This window comes from Schistocerca gregaria, chromosome 5, assembly GCF_023897955.1.
Source record: "Schistocerca gregaria isolate iqSchGreg1 chromosome 5, iqSchGreg1.2, whole genome shotgun sequence".
NCBI classification, from domain to species: Eukaryota; Metazoa; Arthropoda; class Insecta; order Orthoptera; family Acrididae; genus Schistocerca; species Schistocerca gregaria.
The window spans coordinates 663,100,485-663,123,907 of NC_064924.1; positions in this window are offsets into that span (position 1 = coordinate 663,100,485).

Genomic DNA, 23,423 nt, shown 5'->3' on the forward strand with positions numbered 1-23,423 from the left:
TATGCTTGCCCAACGCCGTCGTGACTTTTTATCATTCGTTCGAGTACGGATAGGTAGACGCTAAGAGTCAAACGGGGTATCACCGATATACACCAAGTAATAACATGAGCTAGGCTTGTGTAATCCGTCCATTTGCATTTAATGAAGACCCGCATTCGCCTTGTCAAAACCGGACCATGTGATTAATAAACGAACTATCCGAGTCCAGATGCTATTATAGCTAACGATCGGGGGCTCTGTACACACGAATTGGGCCTCGCGTCTGCGCAATTATTCCGAGCAATATGTTAGCTTCTCTGAACGAAACAGGCCCTGTTTTTTGGTCTTCAGAGGAGTGACGAGATATTTTTTTTTTCCTATGCCGGTGAACGATATCCCTTAATGAAACCAAGAATATTCCGTTCCCTGTCTTGACGCGAGAACTGATTGCTGTGGCGATGTAAAACTAAGGCTATGGGTGTAGTTAATGTTTTATTCTTTCCAAACTATGTTTGCCCTATCGACTGCACTTCTTGGCTAAAGCTCTAGTGCTTGGCATGTCAGTGATACCATCTAATGGCCGTTTGTTTGGTTCTTTGCGATACATAGTCAAAATTTTCGCAGATTATCATATTCAGATTTCGTCTAATGCAAATACACATAAGATCATTTGTCGTCTTATCCTTGAAAGTAGTTATAATTCAAAATACTTCAAAGCAACACTTTATACTGCAAGTGGGTTCAAATGGCTCTGAGCACTATGCGACTTAACTTCTGAGGTCATCAGTCCCCTAGAACTACTTAAACCTAACTAACCTAAGGACATCACACACATCCATGCCCGAGCCAGGATTCGAACCTGCCACCGTAGAGGTCGCGCGGGGCCGGACTGTAGAGCCTAGAACCGCTCGGCCACAGCGGCCGGCACTGCAAGTGGTCAATAGAGCATTGTAGCAGGTTTGAACTAACGGTTTGTTGAATGACGAACGCGCCTTAGTAGGAATGTAAGAAAACGAACAGTTGAATGACGGAGGTCTGAGCATTTCCACTGAAGAGACAAAGGAACAGGTACACCGTCGAGAAAGCAGAAATGTCTCGACACAAAGTGACATGAATTCGACTAATGTCTGAAGTAGTGCTGGAAGGAACTGAATCCTGCAGAGCTGCCCATAAATCTGTAAGACCACGTTGCAAGGCATCCCAGATATACTTAATAATGTTCATTTCTGGGCAGTTTGGTGGCCATCGGTAGTGTTTAAACACAGAAGAGTGTACCTGCAGCCACTCTGCAGCAATTCTGGACGCTTGGGGTGTCGCATTGTCCTGCTGGAATTGCCCAAGTCCGTCGGAATGGACAATGGACATGAATGGATGCAGAGGATCAGACAGAATGGTCGCGTATGTGTCACCTGTCAGAATCATATCTAGACGTATCAGGGGTTCCACATCACTCCAACTGCACACGCCCCACAACATTACAGAGCCTCTACCAGCTTGAACAGTCCCCTAAAGATACGCTGGGTCCGTGGATTCCTAAAGTTGTCTCCATACCCTATACGTCCATCCGATTAATACGAAAAGAGACTCGCCCAACCATGCAACATGTTTCCAGTCATCAAAAGTCCAATGTCGGTGTTGACGGGCCCATGCGAGGCGTAAAGCTTAGTGTCATCAAGGGTACACGAGTGGGCCTTCGGCTCCGGAAGCCCATATCGTTGATGTTCCGTTGAATGGGTCGCACGCTGACACTTGTTGATGGCCCAGCATTGAAATCTGGAAAATTTGAAGATAGGTTGCATTTCTGTCACGTTGAACGATTCTCTCCAGTCGTAGATGGTCCAACTCTTGCAAGATCGTTTTCCGACCGCAGCGATTTTGGGTTGTAGGGCAAAATCCCCACTTCATCGCTATCGCTAAGATGCTGTGTCCCTTCGTTCATCCGCCAGCTATAACACCACATACAAACTCGCTTAAATCTTGATAACCTGCCACTGTAGCAGCAGTAGCCGATCTAACAAATGCGCCAGACACTTGTTGTCTTATATATTGATTCCGTATTTCTAGATTTTCGGAAAGCTTTTGACACCGTTCCTCACAAGCGACTTCTAATCAAGCTGCGGAGCTATGGGGTATCGTCTCAGTTGTGCGACTGGATTCGCGATTTCCTGTCAGGAAGGTCGCAGTTCGTAGTAATAGACGGCAAATCATCGAGTAAAACTGAAGTGATATCAGGTGTTCCCCAGGGAAGCGTCCTGGGACCTCTACTGTTCCTGATCTATATAAATGACCTGGGTGACAATCTGAGCAGTTCTCTTAGGTTGTTCGCAGATGATGCTGTAATTTACCGTCTAGTAAGGTCATCCGAAGACCAGTATCAGCTGCAAAGCGATTTAGAAAAGATTGCTGTATGGTGTGTCAGGTGGCAGTTGACGCTAAATAACGAAAAGTGTGAGATGATCCACATGAGTTCCAAAAGAAATCCGTTGGAATTCGATTACTCGATAAATAGTACAATTCTCAAGGCTCTCAATTCAACTAAGTACCTGGGTGTTAAAATTACGAACAACTTCAGTTGGAAGGACCACATAGATAATATTGTCGGGAAGGCGAGCCAAAGGTTGCGTTTCATTGGCAGGACACTTAGAAGATGCAACAAGTCCACTAAAGAGACAGCTTACACTACACTCGTTCGTCCTCTGTTAGAATATTGCTGCGCGGTGTGGGATCCTTACCAGGTGGGATTGACGGAGGACATCGAGAGGGTGCAAAGAAGGGCAGCTCGTTTTGTATTATCGCGTTATAGAGGAGAGAGTGTGGCAGATATGATACACGAGTTGGGATGGAAGTCATTACAGCATAGACGTTTTCCGTCGCGGCGAGAGCTTTTTACGAAATTTCAGTCACCAACTTTCTCTTCCGAATGCGAAAATATTTTGTTGAGCCCAACCTACATAGGTAGGAATGATCATCAAAATAAAATAAGAGAAATCAGAGCTCGAACAGAAAGGTTTAGGTGTTCGTTTTTCCCGCTCGCTGTTCGGGAGTGGAATAGTACAGAGATAGTATGATTGTGGTTCGATGAACCCTCTGCCAAGCACTTAAATGTGAATTGCAGAGTAGTCATGTAGATGTAGATGTAGATGTATAGGCGTTGCCGACAGCAGCACCGTATTCTGCCTGTTTACATACCTCTTTATTTGAATATGTATGCCTATACGAGTTTCTTTGGCGCTTCCGTGTATTAATGGACACTATCAAGACCGTTGCCTGCGTGGAGAAGATTCCCATAATACTACTCATTGCATTTAAGTAAGTGTGGTCTTGCATATCGACAGAGCTGACATCACACCTTCCTTCGTGTCAACCGCTACGGTAACATGCTATACCTCAATAGGTCACACTTAATTTTGTAGACTGACCACTCAGTAACTTCATACATATTATAATTGACAACTGAGGATAAAGTGTAACTCCTCTGTAAAGGAGGCCGCATGAACAACATTAGTGTGGTTCACTGTTGAGTACTGTTCGAGTGTTTGGGATCCGCATCAGGGCAGATCAAAGGAGACTTCGAAGCAACTCAGAAGCGGACTGTTAGATTCAATACCGGTAATTTCTAACAATAAGCATTACAGAGATGGTGGAATTTACGCGAAATAATGATATTAAGGACCTCTTCCGAATCGAATGAAAGTTTAATCATTTAGTACGCTTTAGTAGTGTGAGCCGCGCGGGGCAGCCGAACAGTCTTGGACGCCTTGTCATGGTTCACCCGGCTCCCCCCGTCGGAGGTTCAAGTCCTCCCTCCCTCCCCCCCCCCCCCCCCCCCCATGAACCATGGACCTTGCCGTTGGTGGGAAGGCTTGCGTGCCTCAGCGATACAGATGGCAGCAGCCTTTTCAGTAATTGCAGGGGCAACAGTCTGGATGATTGACTGATCTGGCCTTGCAACATTAACCAAGACGGACTTGCTGTGCTGGTACTGCGAACGGCTGAAAGCAAGGGGAAACTACAGCCCTAATTTTTCCCGAGGACATGCAGCTTTACTGTATGATTAAATGATGATGGAGTCCTCTTGGGTAAAATATTCCGGAGGTAAAATATTCCCCCATTCGGATCTCCGGGCGGGGACTACTCAGGAGGATGTCGTTATCAGGAGAAAGAAAACTAGCGTTCTACGGATCGGAGCGTGGAATGTCAGATCACTTAATCGGGCAGGTAGGTTAGAAAATTTAAAAAGGGAAATGGATAGGTTAAAGTTAGATATAGTGGGAATTAGTGACGTTCGGTGGCAGGAGGAACAAGACTTTTGGTCAGGTGAATACAGGGTTATAAATACAAAATCAAATAGGGGTAATGCAGGAGTAGGTTTAATAATGAATAAAAGAATAGAAGTGCAGGTAATCTACTACAAACAGCATAGCGAACGTATTATTGTGGCCAAGATAGACAAAAAGCCCATGCCTACTACAGTAGTACAAGTTTATATGCCAACTAGCTCTGCAGATGATGAAGAAATTGATGAAATGTATGATGAGATAAATGAAATTATTCAGGTAGTGAAGGGAGACGAAAATTTAATAGTCATGGGGTGACTGGAATTCCTCAGTAGGAAAAGGGAGAGAAGGAAACATAGTAGGTAATTATGGATTGGGGCTAAGAAATGAAAGAGGAAGCTTTCTGGTAGAATTTTGCACAGAGCATAACTTAATCATAGCTAACACTTGGTTCAAGAATCATAAAAGAAGGTTGTACACATGGAAGAATCCTGAAGATACTAAAAGGTATCAGATAGATTATATAACGGTAAGACAGAGATTTAGGAATCAGGTTTTAAATTGTAGGACATTTCCAGGGGCAGATGTGGACTCTGCCCACGATCTATTGGTTATGACATGTAGGTTAAAACTGAAGAAACTGCAAAAAGGTGGGAATTTAAGGACATGGGATCTGGATAAGCTGAAAGAACCAGAGGTTGTACAGACTTTCAAGGAGAGCATAAGTGAACAATTGACAGGAATGGACGAAAGAAACACAGTAGAAGAAGAATGGGTAGCTCTGAGGGATGAAGTAGTGAAGGCAGCAGAGGATAAAGCAGGTAAAAAGACGAGGGCTGCTATAAATCCTTGGGTAACAGAAGAAATATTGAATTTAATTGATGGAAGGTGAAAATATAAAAATGCAGTAAATGAAGCAGGCAAAAAGGAATACAAACGTCTCAAACATGACATCGACAGGAAGTGCAAAATGGTTAAGCAGGGATGGCTAGAGGACAAATGTATGGATGTAGAAGCTTATTTCACTAGGGGTAAGATAGATACTGCCTACAGGAACATTAAAGAGACCGTTGGAGAAAAGAGGACCACATGTATGAATATCAAGAGCTCAGATGGCCACCCAGTTCTAAGCAAAGATGGGAAGGCAGAAAGGTGGAAGGAGTATATAGAAGGTTTATACAAGGGTGATGTACTTGAGGACAATATTATGGAAATGGAAGAGGATGTAGATGAAGACGAAATGGGAGATACGATACTGCGTGAAGAGTTTGACAGAGCACTGAAAGACCTGAGTCGAAACAAGGCCCCCGGAGTAGACAACATTCCATTAGAGCTACTGAAGGCCTTGGGAGAGCCAGTCCTGACAAAACTCTACCATCTGGTGAGCAAGATGTATGAGACAGGATCAGTTTGGATTCCGTAGAAATGTTGGAACACGTGAGGCAATACTGACCTTACGACTTATGTTAGAAAAAAGATTAATAAAAGGCAAACCTACGTTTCTAGCATTTGTAGACTTAGAGAAAGCTTTTGACAATGTTGAATGGAATACTCTCTTTCAAATTCTGAAGGTGGTAGGGGTAAAATACAGGGAGCGAAAGGCTATTTACAATTTGTACAGAAACCAGATGACAGTCATAAGAGTCGAGGGGCATGAAAGGGAAGCAGTGGTTGGGAAAGGAGTGAGACAGGGTTGTAGCGTCTCCCCAATGTTATTCAATCTGTATATTGAGCAAGCAGTAAAGGAAACAAAAGAAAAATTTGGAGTAGGTATTAAAATTCATGGAGAAGAAGTAAAAATTTTGATGTTCGCCGATGACATTGTAATTCTGTCAGAGACGAAAAAGGACTTGGAAGAGCAGTTGAACGGAATGGACAGTGTCTTGAAAGGAGGATATAAGATGAACATCAACAAAAGCAAAGCGATGATAATGGAATGTAGTCAAATTAAATCGTGTGATGCTGAGGGAATTAGATTAGGAAATGAGACACTTAAAGTAGTAAAAGAGTTTCGCTATTTGGGGAGCAAAATAACTAATGATGGTCGAAGTAGAGAGGATATAAAATGTAGACTGGCAATGGCAAGAAAAGCGTTGATGAAGAAGAGAAATTTGTTAACATCGAATATAGATTTATGTATAAGGAAGTCCTTTCTGAAATTATTTGTATGGAGTGTGGCCATGTATGGAAGTGAAACATGGACGATAAATAGTTTGGACAAGAAGAGAATAGAAGCTTTCGAAATGTGGTGGTACAGAAGAATGCTGAAGATTAGATGGGTAGATCACATCACTAACGAGGAGGTATTGAATAGGATTGGGGAGAAGAGAAGTTTGTGGCACAACTTGACTAGAAGAAGGGATCGCTTGGTAGGACATGTTCTGAGGCATCAAGGGATCACAAATTTAGCATTGGAGGGCAGCGTGGAGGGTAAAAATCGTAGAGGGAGACCAAGAGATGAATACACTAAGCAGATTCAGAAGGATGTAGGTTGCAGTAGGTACTGGGAGATGAAGAGGCTTGCACAGGATAGAGTGGCATGGAGAGCTGCATCAAACCAGTCTCAGGACTGAAGACAACAACAACAACATTGAGAAAATTTAGAGAAAATTTCAGCATGAAGATAACGTTACAGAGATTAGGGCTCGTACGGAAGCATATAGATAAGCTTTTATTTCGCTCTATTTGCTTTTGGAACAGAAAAGGAATTGAGTGGTAGCGGCACAAGGTACCCTCCGCCACACTCCGTGTGGTGGCTTGCGGAGTATGTATGTCGGTGTAATAAATTAACTTTAGCTGCGTTTATGTCCGTCTGAAATATACTTCGCAGAACTAAAATCTTTTCCTCTGTCGTGAATCATAATGATAATAATGGAACGTGGTTGATATACAAAGTAAAAGCTTTGAAACTTACTTCAAATCCGGTCACATATTTACTGGCTCAAAATTATATAAAAAAATATGTTTGCCTGCACCTAGCAATTTGATTAGTGAAATATTTATTTTGCCTTTAGAATGACCTTAGGTAGATGCTCTTGTCCTAATTGATATGATCAATGCAGTATGACTGCGAGCATATGAGTACTGTGTTCTGGTGCTAACACGAATGTGTAAATTAATCTGCTTCTGTTCTTTTGGTCTTACCGTTGCATTTCATTTGTTCTGACCTAACTGCGGCGTTGCAAAAACTTGTGATCACTTAAATTACAGTTTGTACGAAAAGTGTTTTGCGTAACTGCTTCGTTATTACAGGTTTTGTGTGCACTATTTTGGAGGTGACAATTTCATACGATTTTTGTTTCTTATGGCGTTACGTGATGGTGAAATCAGGGTCACAACCAGTCCAAATAGCAGCTTGACTGTCTTCAAAAAATAACTTTTTAGGTAAGAAATAGTATCATATGTGTGTCGCTGCACTGTAACAATTGGAATTTTCGACACACATGTTGGGTCAGTTGCTCACGATAATTAATTCTGAGGCCGTCTGGCGTCACTTTAACACGGGCTTTCTACAGTAACTGTACGTAACAGCAGAAATTTCAAAATTAGTTCGTATCGTACCTTATACAGTAGATTGAGAGCGCTTCCAGTGCAGCGAACAAATCTGCCACTACTTCTAACCTTGAATTGTGTTCCGGCGTTGTGAGACGTTTGGTCAACGCAGGCCAGGTCAGTAGCAGCTGGCGGGTAGCTATGTACTAAAATGTCTTTGTGTTTCACCAGAAAACGTGTACTTCTATCGCAAAATGGATGATACTGATTTACAGTGATTAAATATGTAAGTGCATAACCTTCCGTGTCCACAGTTAGTTAACATTAACGTTTTCTCGATAGGGTGCCGTGTCATATAATAAAGTATCCTTCACTGAACGAACACAGCCTTTCGACTACGGGAACTGACCCCGGACAAAGACTGATTCAACTTAGACGTAATTATTAGCATGAGTACAGTTGATGAAGGGAATAGGCAAGAGAAACAAATAAAAGCACTACGGATTAAAAAATCTTGTTGAATATAAATGCTACTAACTTATGTGAGTCAGTCGGTGTGCTGCAGTATCGAGATACCACGTTTGAGGCACGGACGTACGGAGTGAAACTTAACACTTGCACAATAGGTTTGCCAGCGCAGAAGTGTCTGACGGGCGGATCGGCTGGGTGGATGCGATCGTCGATTGTCGGAGGCCTCTCGTTCTCAATGAAAATGTGAGGAAAATTTGTGTGTATAAGAGAGCATTCAAGTGTCCTTGTCGCGCAGTTTTTAATGTAACTAGAACGAAACTAGCTACGCCCCGCTCTTTATTCAATGTATTTTAACTATTTAAATGAATTTATATTCTATTAATCGAATTTCTCAAGACAAAAAGGATCCGGGTTTACCCCGTGCAGTTATATAAACACCATCCCCTCCCGATGAACTCAAAACCAGGAATTTTGTGAGAAGATTCCTCTGCAACGAAAAATGCCTACGTTTTAATTATGTCCGTCCCAAATACCACATCATTTCAGTGACACTCACTCCCATATTTCGCGATGATACAAATCGTGTTGCCCTTCTTTGAACCTTTTCGATATCCTCCGTCAATTCTATATGGTAAGCATCTCTCACCGCGCAGCAGTATTCTAAACGACGACGGACAAGCGTGGTGTAGGCAGTCTCTTAGAAGATCTGTTACATATCCTAAGTGTCCTGCAAATAAAACGCAGTCTTTGGTTAGCCTACCGCACAACATTTCCTATGTTGTCCTTCTAATTTAAGTTGTTCGTAATTCTAATTTCTAGGTATTTAGTTGAATTTATGGTCTTTAGATTCGACTGATTTATCCTGCAACCGAAATTTAAAGGATTCCTTTTAGCGCTCATGTGGATGACCTCACAGGGTCAATTGTCAATTTTCGCACCATACATATATCTTTTTTAAATCGTTTTGCAATTTGTTCTGAGATACTGAGACTTTCCTAGTCGATAAACGACAGCTTCATCTGCAAGCAACCGAAGACAGCTGCTCAGATTGTCTCCCAAATCGTTTATATAGATAAGAAACAGCAAGGGGACCTGTAACACCACCTTGGGGAACGCCAGAAATCTCTTCTGTTTTACTCGCTGACTTTCCGTCAGTTACTACGAACTGTGATCTCTCTGACAGGAAATCAGATAACTGAGACGATAATCCATAAGCACGCAATTTCACTACGAGCCGCTTGTGTGGTACAGTGTCAAAAGCCTTCCGGAATTCCAGAAATACGGGATCAATTTGAAATCCCTTCTCAATAGCACTCAATATTATGTGCGAGTAAAGAGCTAGTTTTGTTTCACAAGAATTATGTTTTCTAAATACATGTTGACTGTGTGTCAATAGACCCTTTTCTTCGAGGTAAATGGTAATGTTAGAACACAATATATGTTCCAAAATCCTGCTGCATATCGACGTTAATGATAAGGGCCTGTATATTAGTGGATTACTCCTGCTACCTTTGTTGAATATTGGTGTGACCTGTGCAACTTTCCAGTTTTGGCTATGGATCCTTTGTAGAGTGAACGGTTGTATCTGATTGTTAAGTATGGAGCTATTGCATCAGGATAGTCTGAAAGGAACCTAATTTGTATGTAGTCTGGACGAGACGACTTGCTTTTATTAAGTGATTTAAGTTCCTTCACTACTCAGAGGATATTTACTTCTGCATTGCTCATATTGGCAGCTGTTCTTGTTTCGAGTTCTGGAATATTTACTTCGTCTTCCTTTGTGAAGGCATTTAGGAAGGCTGTGTTTAGTAACCCTGCTTTGGCAGCACTGTCTTCGATAGTATCTGCATTACTGTCGCGCAGAGTAGACATTGATTGTGTCTTTCCGCCAGCATACTTCAGATACGACCCGAATCTCTTTGGATTTTCTGCCGGGTCTCGAGACCAAGTTTCGTTATGGAAACTATTATAAGCATCTCGCTTTGAAGTCCATGCTAAATTTCTGTAAAAGATAGCCAATCTTGTAGATTTTGTGTCTGTTTAAATTTGGCATGTTTTTTCGTTGTTCCTGCAACAGTGTCCCGAAATAATAATAATAATAATAAGAATAATAATAATCTGCCTTGCTCTGAACCCACTATCCAACATGATAAATAATACAAATTATGGATACAATATTACTGGAACATATCCACACAAAATCACACATTTGCTATACATGGATGATCTAAAACTACTGGCAGCAACAAATCAACAACTCAACCAATTACTAAAGATAACAGAAGTAATCAGCAATGATATAAATATGGCTTTTGGAACAGACAAATGTAAGAAAAATAGCATAGTCAAGGGAAAACACACTAAACAAGAAGATTACATATTGGATAACCACAGCGACTGCATAGAAGCGATGGAAAAAACAGATGCCTTTAAATATCTAGGATACAGACAAAAAATAGGAATAGATAATACAAATATTAAAGAAGAACTAAAAGAAAAATATAGACAAAAACTAACAAAAATACTGAAAACAGAATTGACAACAAGAAACAAAACAAAAGCTATAAATACTTATACTATACCAATATTGACCTACTCATTTGGGGTAGTGAAATGGAGTAACACAGACCTAGAAGCACTCAATACACTTACACGATCACAATGCCACAAATATAGAATACATCACATACATTCAGAAACAGAAAGATTCAAATTAAGCAGAAAGGAATGGGATTTATCGACATAAAGAACCTACATTATGGATAGGTAGACAATTTAAGAAAATTCTTTATAGAACGAGCAGAAACTAGCAAAATACACAAAGCAATCACTCATATAAATACATTAGCTACACCACAGCAATTTCATAACCACTTCTACAACCCTTTAGATCACATAACATCAACAGATACAAAGAAAGTAAATTGGAAAAAGAAAACACTACATGGCAAGCACCCGTATCATCTAACACAGCCACACATCGATCAAGACGCATCCAACACATGGCTAAGAAAAGGCAATATACACAGTGAGACGGAAGGATTCATGATTGCAATACAGGATCAAACAATAAACACCAGATATTGCAGCAAGCATATTATTAAAGATCCCAATACCACAACAGATAAATGCAGACTTTGCAAACAACAAATATAAACAGTAGATCACATCACAAGCTATGTACAATACTAGCAAATACAGAATACCCCAGAAGACATGACAATGTAGCAAAAATAATACATCAACAGCTTGCCTTACAACATAAACTTGTAAAACAACACGTTCCCACATACAAGTATGCACCACAAAATGTACTGGAGAATGATGAATACAAATTATACTGGAACAGAACCATTATAACAGATAAAACAACACCACATAACAAACCTGACATCATACTCACCAATAAAAAGAAGAAATTAACACAACTAATCGAAATATCCATACCCAATACAACAAATATACAAAAGAAAACAGGAGAAAAAAATTGAAAAATACATCCAACTGGCTGAGGAAGTCAAGGATATGTGGCATCAGGATAAAGTTGACATTATACCCATTATACTATCAACTACAGGAGTCATACCACACAATATCCACCAGTACATCAATGCAGTACAGCTACATCCAAACTTATATATACAACTACATAAATCCGTAATTATTGATACATGTTCAATTACCCGAAAGTTCCTAAATGCAGTATAACATATATCGTACAGTTAAAAGGAAGTCACGCTTGATCAAGGTCCGCGTCACTTTCTACTTTAGACCAGACATAACGTTTGAGATAAGAAAGTAATAATAATAATAATAATAATAATAATAATAATAAAGAGACTGGTGATATTATTAGTGGACGAATAGGAAACTTCATGTGACTGTATGGGAATGCAGAATTTCTCGGGGAATTTCATCGATAAAATCTACTCGGGTTATTGGCAGAGTTGTGGTGTGCTGTTGTTGCAATGTTTCAACGATATTCATAGTACTAAACTTTTAAGCCGAATTCGGTTTCGTATCCGGTTCTGTTCTTGTAGACCGCTGGACTGCAGATACCTCTCTCGGAGGACCATCGGATGCACCAATCGTGTGCCAACGGACTGGTGGGTTCACGGGTGGGGGTGGTGGAAGGGCTTTACCTGAGCAGGATTTAGAAAAGCGGTCATTGTCTCTGTCGGGGCTCACAGTGACCGCTTCTGGAAAAGTAATTAAATAAGTCATCAAAATAAAAATCACCGACAGCACCCTCAAGAGAGAGGTGGCTTGCAGCTCAGCGCGGTGTGAGACCCAACGACTGTAAGGCTGAAGCGGGTGCATCGAGTGCAGTGTCAACGTATACCCAGACATGGAGATGCTATGAGATCCAGACACGACAGCCGGCAGTTAGAGACTATAAGGGTGTACTATCAACAGTTATTCCACTTGACAGCGGCCAAGGAGTGCTTTGACGAAAGCTCGTGACATGTTAACCATTTGATGATGATGGAAGCCCGCGAACATTTTATTCATTGTTACTGTCACGAGTCTGCATTCTTACATAGCGGTCCTTATGTGTAGGCCTACCTATCTAAATAAATATTCCTTCCAATTATTACTTAATAAGTTACAGAACATGAAGCATATTAATCATAAAATGTGTCGGATTGAGTGGTGACATATTCCTTACAGTGAAACTGAGCTTTAAAAAAGAAGCAGTAAAAAGGAGGTGGGATGTATATGATAAAGACGGGATGTATATGATAAAGACAGGTGGAGAATAATAAGTAAGAGATAGGAATAAATCACAAAATTAAACAATATCATAGTGAGAACAAAAACTCACACACACACAGACACACACACACACACACACACACACACACACACACACATACGAAATTAGAAACCACACTGTGATGAAATTCCTCAACGAATGGACTGCATCTTTGCGATATAAAATGTTTCATCATATCATTTTCTTGCGTAGAGTCTGTGTAACTACAGACTGTGGAAAGATGAGAACTGAATCGTGCAGTGTGTGTATAATTTCGAATAACACTCTTCTACCAATGCACCACAGCAAAATTCCTATTTATACACTGTAAGTACTTTGTCTGCGTTTTCCACTACCAAACACTGTACACTAAGACTGTAGACGTTTATGATAAATCAATTTTAATTGAATCCATTTGTGATAGAGACATAGAACTCCGAACTTGTTTTGGCATCATAAAAGTAAAAAGAGACTGGGACACATTTTCATCCCAACTAGAATTTTCCTTTAAACAGTGTTTATCATCCTTTATTTGTGTCATCTCTATTACTTAACATTTAACTACAGGCATTTAAAAAGTTACACCTGTTGGCTCACACTTTAAAAATCATATGTAATTGAAAATGTTGATCACAACGTATCAGTTGAATGCTGGAGGAAAGAGGAAAGACAGCCAATTGGAATTGTGTCCAAGAAGCATTTATATTTTTACTGTTTAAAATGTATTCAGTCATTTCAATCTTATGTCTAAAAGTGTGAAAAAGAACTAACAATAAATCGAAAGAAGCGTTTGGTAAAATAGTGTCAGTTTTGTAGAACATTTTTGAAAATCATAATTATGCCTAGTGTTAGACCAGAGTATTTCAACAAGTCATACACTGGAACAGCAAACAGGACGGATTGTGTCACGTGTGCTCCGAGCACAGAGACGGATTCGTAGTGCAAGCCAGTACGCGATTTCGCATTCAATAAAGTTGTGTTCCGAAGATCCTGAAGACGAAAAAAGAAAATCGTTTCTTCGGAATAATCTGTAACAGCAGACAAAAAAACTTTGTTAAACAATCAGCTCTTGCAAGCTGCAATTCTGCTGCTTATTATGCAGCTTCGCTACAGCATAACCTCTTCAGCGAGACAATGCGATACCTTTAATTAGTCTTCTTGCCTTAGCTACAGGCGGACAGCTGTCAGAAATTAGCTTTGGAAAATGGATTCCTTTCAACGTAAGAGAAGTCAAAGTACGCCATGTGGGAGCAAAAAGAGTCGTATACGGCTCTCCGCCTCCTCTGATGTATGGCGGTGCACTTTACCGGCTGTCGATACAAGGAGACGCATTCGTCATCTTCGAGAAATCTAATGGCCCGTTCTGATGATTTATAATTGGACATAAATGTTACAGGAGTACCTGAAATGGGAGGGGGGAGGAAAGGGGGGAGGGGAACAGCGGCCGGAAACGATTTCTCCCGTGGAAACGTGCTCGAACACCAAAATTAACGCAACACATCGTTCCTTTATATCATGCCAACAGAAAAAAAGACTTCCAGCTATTTGTAACAATGAGGTACGATCGTTTCCGTCTCTCTTTCGAATGACCCGTAAGGTTCAAATGGCTCTGAGCAGTAAGGAGCGCAACTTCTGATGACCCGTAAGGCTTTGGAGTAATTTGGTTTCTTTCTCTTCTTTTTTGTTTGTTTGTAGGGTCTTTAGGGAACAAAACAGCTGAGGTCATAAGCGCCCTCATCATGACTTAAAATGGGCCGTTTTTTTACGGAATCCAGTCCGTTATTCTTGAAGTTAGTTGACGCACAGGATCGTCAAATGTGTAATTACAAACATATATTTATAAATCATTGTCGGACGTTTATGAAGCCAATGTATGACAACTATGATACTTAAGGCATTCATGAGCTCTTTGTCCTTTCGTGGAAGTGTTCGTCTGTTGGACAGTAAAATGTGAAAACTGCCAGTTCCCGGTTTAAAAGTTATTTTTCAACTAGTACTAATTACATTACCATTAAACAGAACTGCAATTACAACCGCATCGTTTTAAGCAAACACAATTGGAAGCGTCCCATCAAGTAAATGAATACTGCGTCGTAAATAAAACAAATCGGGTGTGCATAGGAACAATTTCCTGTAAACCCTTAAAGGGCGCGTCAGAATTGGATACACGGAGGTTATAATCTCTGACAGAGACCACAGTATTACAGTGAGTCTAGACACTATATACGCTCAGAAGAATGACTAAATGTTTTAACTAGTGCTGTTACTCTCTCCATCTGCTTAAATATGGGATCTGGATCGTAAAACTCCGGATACGGAAGTCCAAGCTGATGACTTTCTTTCTGTGCCCGTAATACGATTCTCATCTGCTCTCTGCCATTACACGCAGCGAGCGCTTAACTTGCTGTTGGAGGGTGACGGAAGCATAAAAGAAGTCGGAATACTCCTCAACGACTAAGCCGCCAAAATTAGCCGGATACAACTCCGAACTTGCTCTGCATGTAACATCAGCTGAGGCATCCGATGCGTCATAAACGTGTTTTCTGTCAGACTGACTCAATGGAGGAACTGAGATCAAATGACAAACAAGCATTTGTCTTAAACGTCCTGTCGACGATGATGTCGTCAGAGAAGGAGGACAAGATATTATTACACTACTGCCGATTAAAATTGCTACACCCCGAAGATGACGTGCTACAGACGCGAAATTTAACCGGCAGGAAGAAGATGCTGTGATATGCAAATGATTAGCTTTTCAGAGCATTCACACAAGGCTGGCGCCGGTGGCGACACCTACAACGTGCTGACATGAGGAAAGTTTCCAACCAGTTTCTCATACACAAACAGCAGTTGACTGGCGTTGCCTGGTGAAACGTTGTTGTGATGCCTCGTGTAAGGAGGAGAAATGCGTACCACCACGTTTCCGACTTTGATAAAGGTCCGATTGTAGCCTATCGCGATTGTGGTTTATCGTATCGCGACATTGCTGCTCGCGTTGGTCGAGATCCAATGACTGTTAGCGGAATATGGAATCGGTGGGTGCTGGATCTGAACGGCGTCGTATCACTAGCAGTCGAGATGACAGGCATCTTATCCACATGACTGTGTCGGATAGTGCAGCCACGTCTTGATCCCTAAGTCAACAGATGGGGACGTTTGCAAACGACATCCATCTGCACGTACAGTTCGACGACGTTTGCAGCAGCATGGACTATCAGCTCGGAGACCATAGCTGCGGTTACGCTTGACGAGGCATCACAGACAGGAGCACCTGCGATGGTGTACTCAACGACGAACCTGGGTGCACGAATGGCAAAACGTCATTTTTTCGGATGAATCCAGGTTCTGTTCACAGCATCGTGACGGTCGCATCCGTGTTTGGCGACATCGCGACGAACGCAAATTGGAAGCATGTATTCGTCATCGCCATACTGGCGTATCACCCGGCGTGATGGTATGGGGTGCCATTGGTTACACGTCTCAGTCACCTCTTGTTCGCGCTGACGGCACTTTGAACAGTGGACGTTACATTTCAGATGTGTTACGACCCGTGGCTCTACCCTTCATTCGATCCCTGCGAAACCTTACATTTCAGCAGGATAATGCACGATCGCATGTTGCAGGTCCTATACAGGCCTATCTGGATACAGAAAATGTTCGACTGCTGCCCTGGCCAGCACATTCTCCAGACCTCTCACCATTTGAAAACGTCTGGTCAATGGTGGACGAGCAACTGGGTCGTCTCAATACTCTTGATCAACTGTGGTATCATGTTGAAGCTGCATGGGCAGCTGTACCTGTACACTCCATCCAAACCTTGTTTGACTCAATGCCCAGGCGTATCAAGGCCGTTATTAAGGCCAGAGGTGGTTGTTCTGGGTACTGATTTCTCACGAACTATGCACCCAAATTGCGTGACAATGTAATCACATGTCAGTTCTAGTATAATATATATGTCCAATGAATACCCGTTTATCATCTGCATTTCTTCTTGGTGTAGCAATTTTAATGGCCAGTAGTGTAGGTTAGTGCGTAAGTTCGTAGCGTTTTTGTTTTGCATGTTGGTATTCCGGTTGGTGTATGTTTTGTCATTTTTTATTTGTAGTTCGCTGTTGCTATTTCGGTTTACATATTACCATTTTGTCATTTGGAGGTAGTGAGTGGAGCAGTAGATGCTACTAAATGGAGCGCCAAGTGGAGAAATCGGAACATTCACAACATATTTTTCTGCTTGAAAAATAGTTCAAATGGCTCTGAGCACTATGGGACTTTACTTCTGAGGTCAACAGTCCCTTAGAACTTAGAACTACTTAAACCTAACTAACCTAAGGACATCACACACATTCATGACCGAGGCAGGATTCGAACCTGCGACCGAAGTAGTCGCGCGGTTCCAGACTGTAGTGCCTAGAACCGCTCGGCCACTCCTGCCAGCTTTCTGCTTCAGTTCAGTAGAGGGCTGATAGCAGCGAGGAACATTTGCGCGACGTATGGGGATAATGCCACTATGGCATTGGACAGGGCACGGCAGGAAAACGTTTCAGTCATTTTTAGGAGGATCGTTTTGACATTAGTGACTCTCCACGTTCGGGAAGACATTTGCGGTTTGATGGAGATCGTTTATACGCGTAAATCCACAGTGATTCATGTCACTGTACTCGAGAAGTGTCAAATGTGATGAAACATCTTGTGGCGTTTTCAAGTAATGGGGAAAGTTCAGAAAATCAGGTGTACTGATGCAGCGTGCTCTTAGCCAAAATCTCAAAAATCAGCTGGTGGCCGTATGTGCAGTTCTTCTTGTCGTCATCAACTTACTCGGATCTTTCCTATCCTGTATAGTTACTGGCGACGAGAAATTGTGTCTTTATGCTAACGTAAGGAAACGAAAGAAATTGTTCAGGCCAATCAAAGCAGCAACTCCCCGTACAACGAACTGCACGCTTCCACAAAAGAAAATCTTTATGTATCTGGTGGAACTGCGACGGTGTTGTGTACTAAGAATTGCTTCCCTGAGGTGAAACCATCACTGCTGACATTTATTGTCAACAACTGAGACGTCTTGCAGACGCAGTCCAAAAACAACGACCAGGAATACTGCGTGAAGCGATGCTACTCGACGGTAACGGCGGCCCACATTCTGCTAGACTGACAAAAGAACACTATGCAGGAGTAGGTTTGCGAAGTCTTTCAGCACCCACCTTACTGACCTGATCTTGCACACTCAAATTTTCGTCTTTTCCCGCTCTCTATCCAACAGCCTCCAAGGAGCTTCCCCTGCGGGTGAAAATGATCTCCGAACATGGCTCGACGATTTCTTCTCCTGAAAACCACGTGATTCCTACAGTCGCAGAATCGAAAAGTCTCGTCAGCCCTCGTCTGATTGTTGTACATAGTAAAGGAGAATATATTACTGATGACTTAAGTCCATACTATGTGTATCTCTTGCGTTTATAAAATGTATGGAAAAATGCTACGAAGTTATGCACCGACCCAGTAGGTTTGGGCGAAAGAGAGAAGAGGAAAACGACCGTGTACTCTTCAAAGAAACCATCGGAACACTTGTTTACCCAATATTGAGAAACCGAAGGAAGACTAAGTCTGACCTTTTTCTTCCGAATTCTAATTACCCACTGTGCTAACGACTGCGCCACTTCGCACTATAGTGAATTCAAACGACGACTGCATGATGGGCAGTGAGAGTTGACAATAGACGCATGTGCCCGGACACGCCACTAGCGACCTAGAACCGACACATCGTAAGATCTAAAGATGGCGTTCTCAAGAGAATTCCACAGTGCATTGAACAGCACTTTGGAATTTATGAATATCAGCACTGTACTTAATCATTTGCCTCTGTTTAATGCGTTCTATGACTATTCGTCTGAGTTTTATTCTAACACCTACAACTCTATAACCACCAACGATTGGACACGTTTTACGAACGATGTTTTATTCTAGTTATTCTACACTATCACTTCCTAAAGTATATCACATTCCTCCTGAAACGTCCTGCAAAAGCGCGACGCTTTTCCTGCCAGCTGTTTTTACACTCGATCACGATTTCAGGTTGTCGAACATCCGAGGATATAGTGTTGTGGCATGACACCGTGAAACACTCCGAAGACGCATGATGAGAACTGTTCTCTGCCCGCTCTGATCTCTCTCTTCCCCAAGATGAGAATCAAATTGAAATAGCCATTATTTGACTCAGTAGAAGATGTTCAAGCGGAATCGCAGAGGGTACTGTACAGGTTTCTAGGACTCATTTCTGAAGTTAGGTATCGATTACACGATAAGTTACATAAATCTGAAGGCTGTAAATTGAACTAAATACTTAGGGATTACAATTACAAATAACCTAAACTAAAACGATCACATAGATATTGTTGTGGGTGGAGCAAACCAAAGACTGCGATTCATTGGCAGAACACTTAGAAGATGCAACACGTCTACTAAAGAGGCGGCTCACACCACGCTTGTCCGCCATATTGCTGTACGGTGTGGAATCCGTATCAGGTGGGACTGACGGATGACATCGAAAAAGTTCAAAGAAGGGCAGCTCGTTTTGTATTATCGCGAAGTAGGGGAGATAGTGCTACAGACATGATACGTGAACTGGAGTGGCAATCATTAAAACAAAGGCGTTTTTCGTTGAGACGGGATTTTCTCATGAAATTTTAGTCACCAGTTTTCTCCTCCGATTGCGAAAACATTCTGTTGGCAACCACCTACTTAGGGAGAAATGATCATCACGATAAAATAAGAGAAATCAGGGCTCGCACAGAAAAATTCGAGTGGTCGCTTTCCCCGCAATCCTTTCGAGAGTGAAACGGTAGAGAGACAGCTTGAAGGGCCGGCCGGAGTGGCCGTGCGGTTCTGGGCGCTACAGTCTGGAGCCGAGCGACCGCTACGGTCGCAGGTTCGAATCCTGCCTCGGGCATTAATGTGTGTGATGTCCTTAGGTTAGTTAGGTTTAAGTAGTTCTAAGTTCTAGACGACTGATGACCTCAGAAGTTAAGTCGCATAGTGCTCAGAGCCATTTGAACCATTTGAACAGCTTGAAGATGGTTCACTGAACCCTCTGCCAGGCACTTCATTGTGAACTGCAGAGTAGTCAGCTAGATGTAGATGTAACCTAAATTATTAGATGACGATTGAACAGCGTAGGTAGATACCTTATTAACTGCAATATTGAGAGACAGTAGAAAAGTATTCCTTGCTAAAATGTGAAGACGTCTCGTATAAAGTAGAATCATTGCAACGTACATACATTTGAGCCCGCTTGCAAAAGTCAAGTATGGGTTTCCCTTTGCAGTTTTAATCTTCCATATTTCCCTCCAATACCAAATTAACGGTTTTGCAGTTTTGATTCAAATGGTTCAAATGGCTCTGAGCACTATGGGACTTAACTACTGTGGTCATCAGTCTCCTAGAACTTAGAACTACTTAAACCTAACTAACCTAAGGACGTCACACAACACCCAGCCATCACGAGGCAGAGAAAATCCCTGACCCCGCCGGGATGCAGTTTTGGCAAATAAAGATATGATTGGAGATGGTGCTTGCTAAATGAAATAAACTGTTGACGTACGGCGACTAGCCACAAATTGGGTCCGAATTTCACAGTTCATCATGAGACGGTTTTCAGGCCTTCTTCAAACCATATGATACACTGGTTCACTGGTGAGTTGCAGTGAGATGTCCATCTGGAGCATTTGCTTTTGCAGTTTTCTTCCAACGAATTGTATTCGCAAAAATGTTTGCATTTCCACCTCAACATACATCGGTTTGCAATACAAAACAAACGAAAGTACTTTAAAATGCAAACCGACGTAACTGATGGCGAAAATAGAAATATCTTAGCGAATGCAAGTCGTTTGAAGTAAACTTCAAAAACTAATGCTCTACATGAACACTTCGTCAGCTCACCAGAAAACAGGAGTACCGTGTGTTTTGCGGAAGCATGACGAATCGGTACTTTTTGAGTAAAGTAACGTAAGATCAATTTTGGGCTGGGTGCTCTACACCATCAACAATTTGGTTCCATTAAGCCTTATGACGTGTCCTATCTTTTAGTCACGTTGATCCATAAATTTCTTTTATTCCCAGTTCAGTTCAGTACCTCTTCATTAGTTTTTGATCTACCTATATGACCTTCACGGTTCTTCTCTCGGATTACATTTCAGAAATTCGTACTGTATGTTTTATGGCTGTATTGTTTGTGGTCCACGTTTCTGTTTTGAACAAGACCAGAATCCAGGCAAATACCTTCTTTAAAGATTTCCTGTCACTTCAATTTATATACTGGGTGTCAACAAATATCTCTTTTTCAAAAATGCTCTTCTTTCTATTGACAGTCTGCATTTTATATTTTCTGTACATCGATCACCGTCAGATGTTTTGGTGCCCAAAAACTACAATGCATTTATTACTTTCCCACTCAAATTCTCCCAGCACCGCCTTATTTAATTAGATTGTATTCCATTACCTTTTCACGTCTATTGGTATTAATTTTATAACTTGTCTTCAAAGCTATTTTCAAGATACTATCGATTCCATTAACCGATCTTTCAACTTCTTTTCCGCCTCACAGAAATAGACCCCAATTTTTTGGTTTCTTCTCCCTGAATTTTAATACAGTTGCCAGATTTTTCTTGATTTCCTTTGCTGGCTTCTCAAAGTACAGCACTAACTGAAAAAGACTGAAGGTAGACTACAACCCTATCTCACTCCATTCTCGAGTACTACTTCCCTTTTACAAAGAAATCATCTATATCTACATCTATATTCCGCAAGCCACCTGACAGTGTGTGGCGGAGGGAATCTCGTGTGGAATTTAAAACAACTAGTTGTAGCCGGCCGTTGTGGCCGAGCGGTTCTAGGCGCTTCAGTCTGGAACCGCGTAACCGTTACGGTCGCAGGTTCGAATCCTGCCTCGGGCATGGATGTGTGTGATGTCCTTAGGTTAGTTAGCTTTAAGTAGTTCTAAGTTCTAGGGGATTGATAACCTCAGAAGTTCAGTTCCATAGTGCTCAGAGCTATTTGAACCATTTTTTGGACTAATTGTATGATGAAGCGACACATCGCTTGCTAACTCGGATAAAAAACTTCACTCGGAAGTCTTCACTTTTGATTTTTTTCTTGCTTCGCGACAGTACCATGGTTGATTAGTCATCCATGATCAACAAGGTCGTTGCTAGGATTCAAATACCATCATTGAACGATTCACCTAGTTTTCCAGTTTGCCATCTCCGAACTACTTTACCTTTCTGAAACAATGACGAAGAAATTGATGAAATGTGTGATGAGATAAAAGAAATTATTCAGGTAGTGAAGGGAGACGAAAATTTAATAGTCGTGTGTGACTGGAATTCGAGAGTAGGAAAAGGGAGAGAAGGAAACATAGTAGGTGAATATGGAATGGGAGAAAGGAATGAAAGAGGAAGCCGCCTGGTAGAATTTTGCACAGAGCGTAACTTAATCATAGCTAACACTTGGTTCAAGAATCATGAAAGAAGGTTGTATACATGGAAGAAACCTGTAGATACTAGAAGATATCAGTTAGATTACATAATGGTAAGACAGAGATTTAGGAACCAGGTTTTAAATTGTACGACATTTCCAGGGGCAGATGTGGACTCTGACCACAATCTGTTGATTATGAACTGTAGATTAAAACAGAAGAAACTGCAAAAAGGGGGAATTTAAGGAGATGGGACCTGGATAAACTGAAGAACCAGAGGTTGTACAGCGTTTCAGGGAGAGCATAAGGGAACAATTGACAGGAATGGGGGAAAGAAATACAGTAGAAGAAGAATGGGTAGCTTTGAGGGATGAAATAGTGAAGGCAGCTGAGGATCAAATAGGTAAAAAGACGAGGGCTAGTAGCAACCCTTGGGTAACAAAAGAAATATTGAATTTAATTGATGAAAGGAGAAATTATAAAAATGCAGTAAATGAAGCAGGCAAAAAGGAATACAAACGTCTCAAAAATGAGTTCGCAGGAAGTGCATAATGGCTAAGCAGGGATGGCTAGAGGACTAATGTAAGGATGTAGAGGCTTATCTCACTAGGGGTAAGATAGGAAAATTAGACCTTTCGAGAAACGAGGACAACTTGCATGAATATCAAGAGCTTTGATGGAAACCCAGTTCTAAGCAAAGAAGGGAAAGCAGAAAGGTGGAAGGAGTATATAGAGGGTCTATACAAGGGCGATGTACTTGAAGACAATATTATGGAAATGGAAGAGGATGTAGATGAAGGTGAAATGGGAGATATGATACTGCATAAAGAGTTTGACAGAGCACTGAAAGACCTTAGTCGAAACAAGGTCCCCGGAGTAGACAACATTCCATTAGAACTACTGACGGCCTTGGGAGAGCCAGTACTGACCAAACTCTACCATCTGGTGAGCAAGATGTATGAGACAGGCAAAATACCCTCAGATT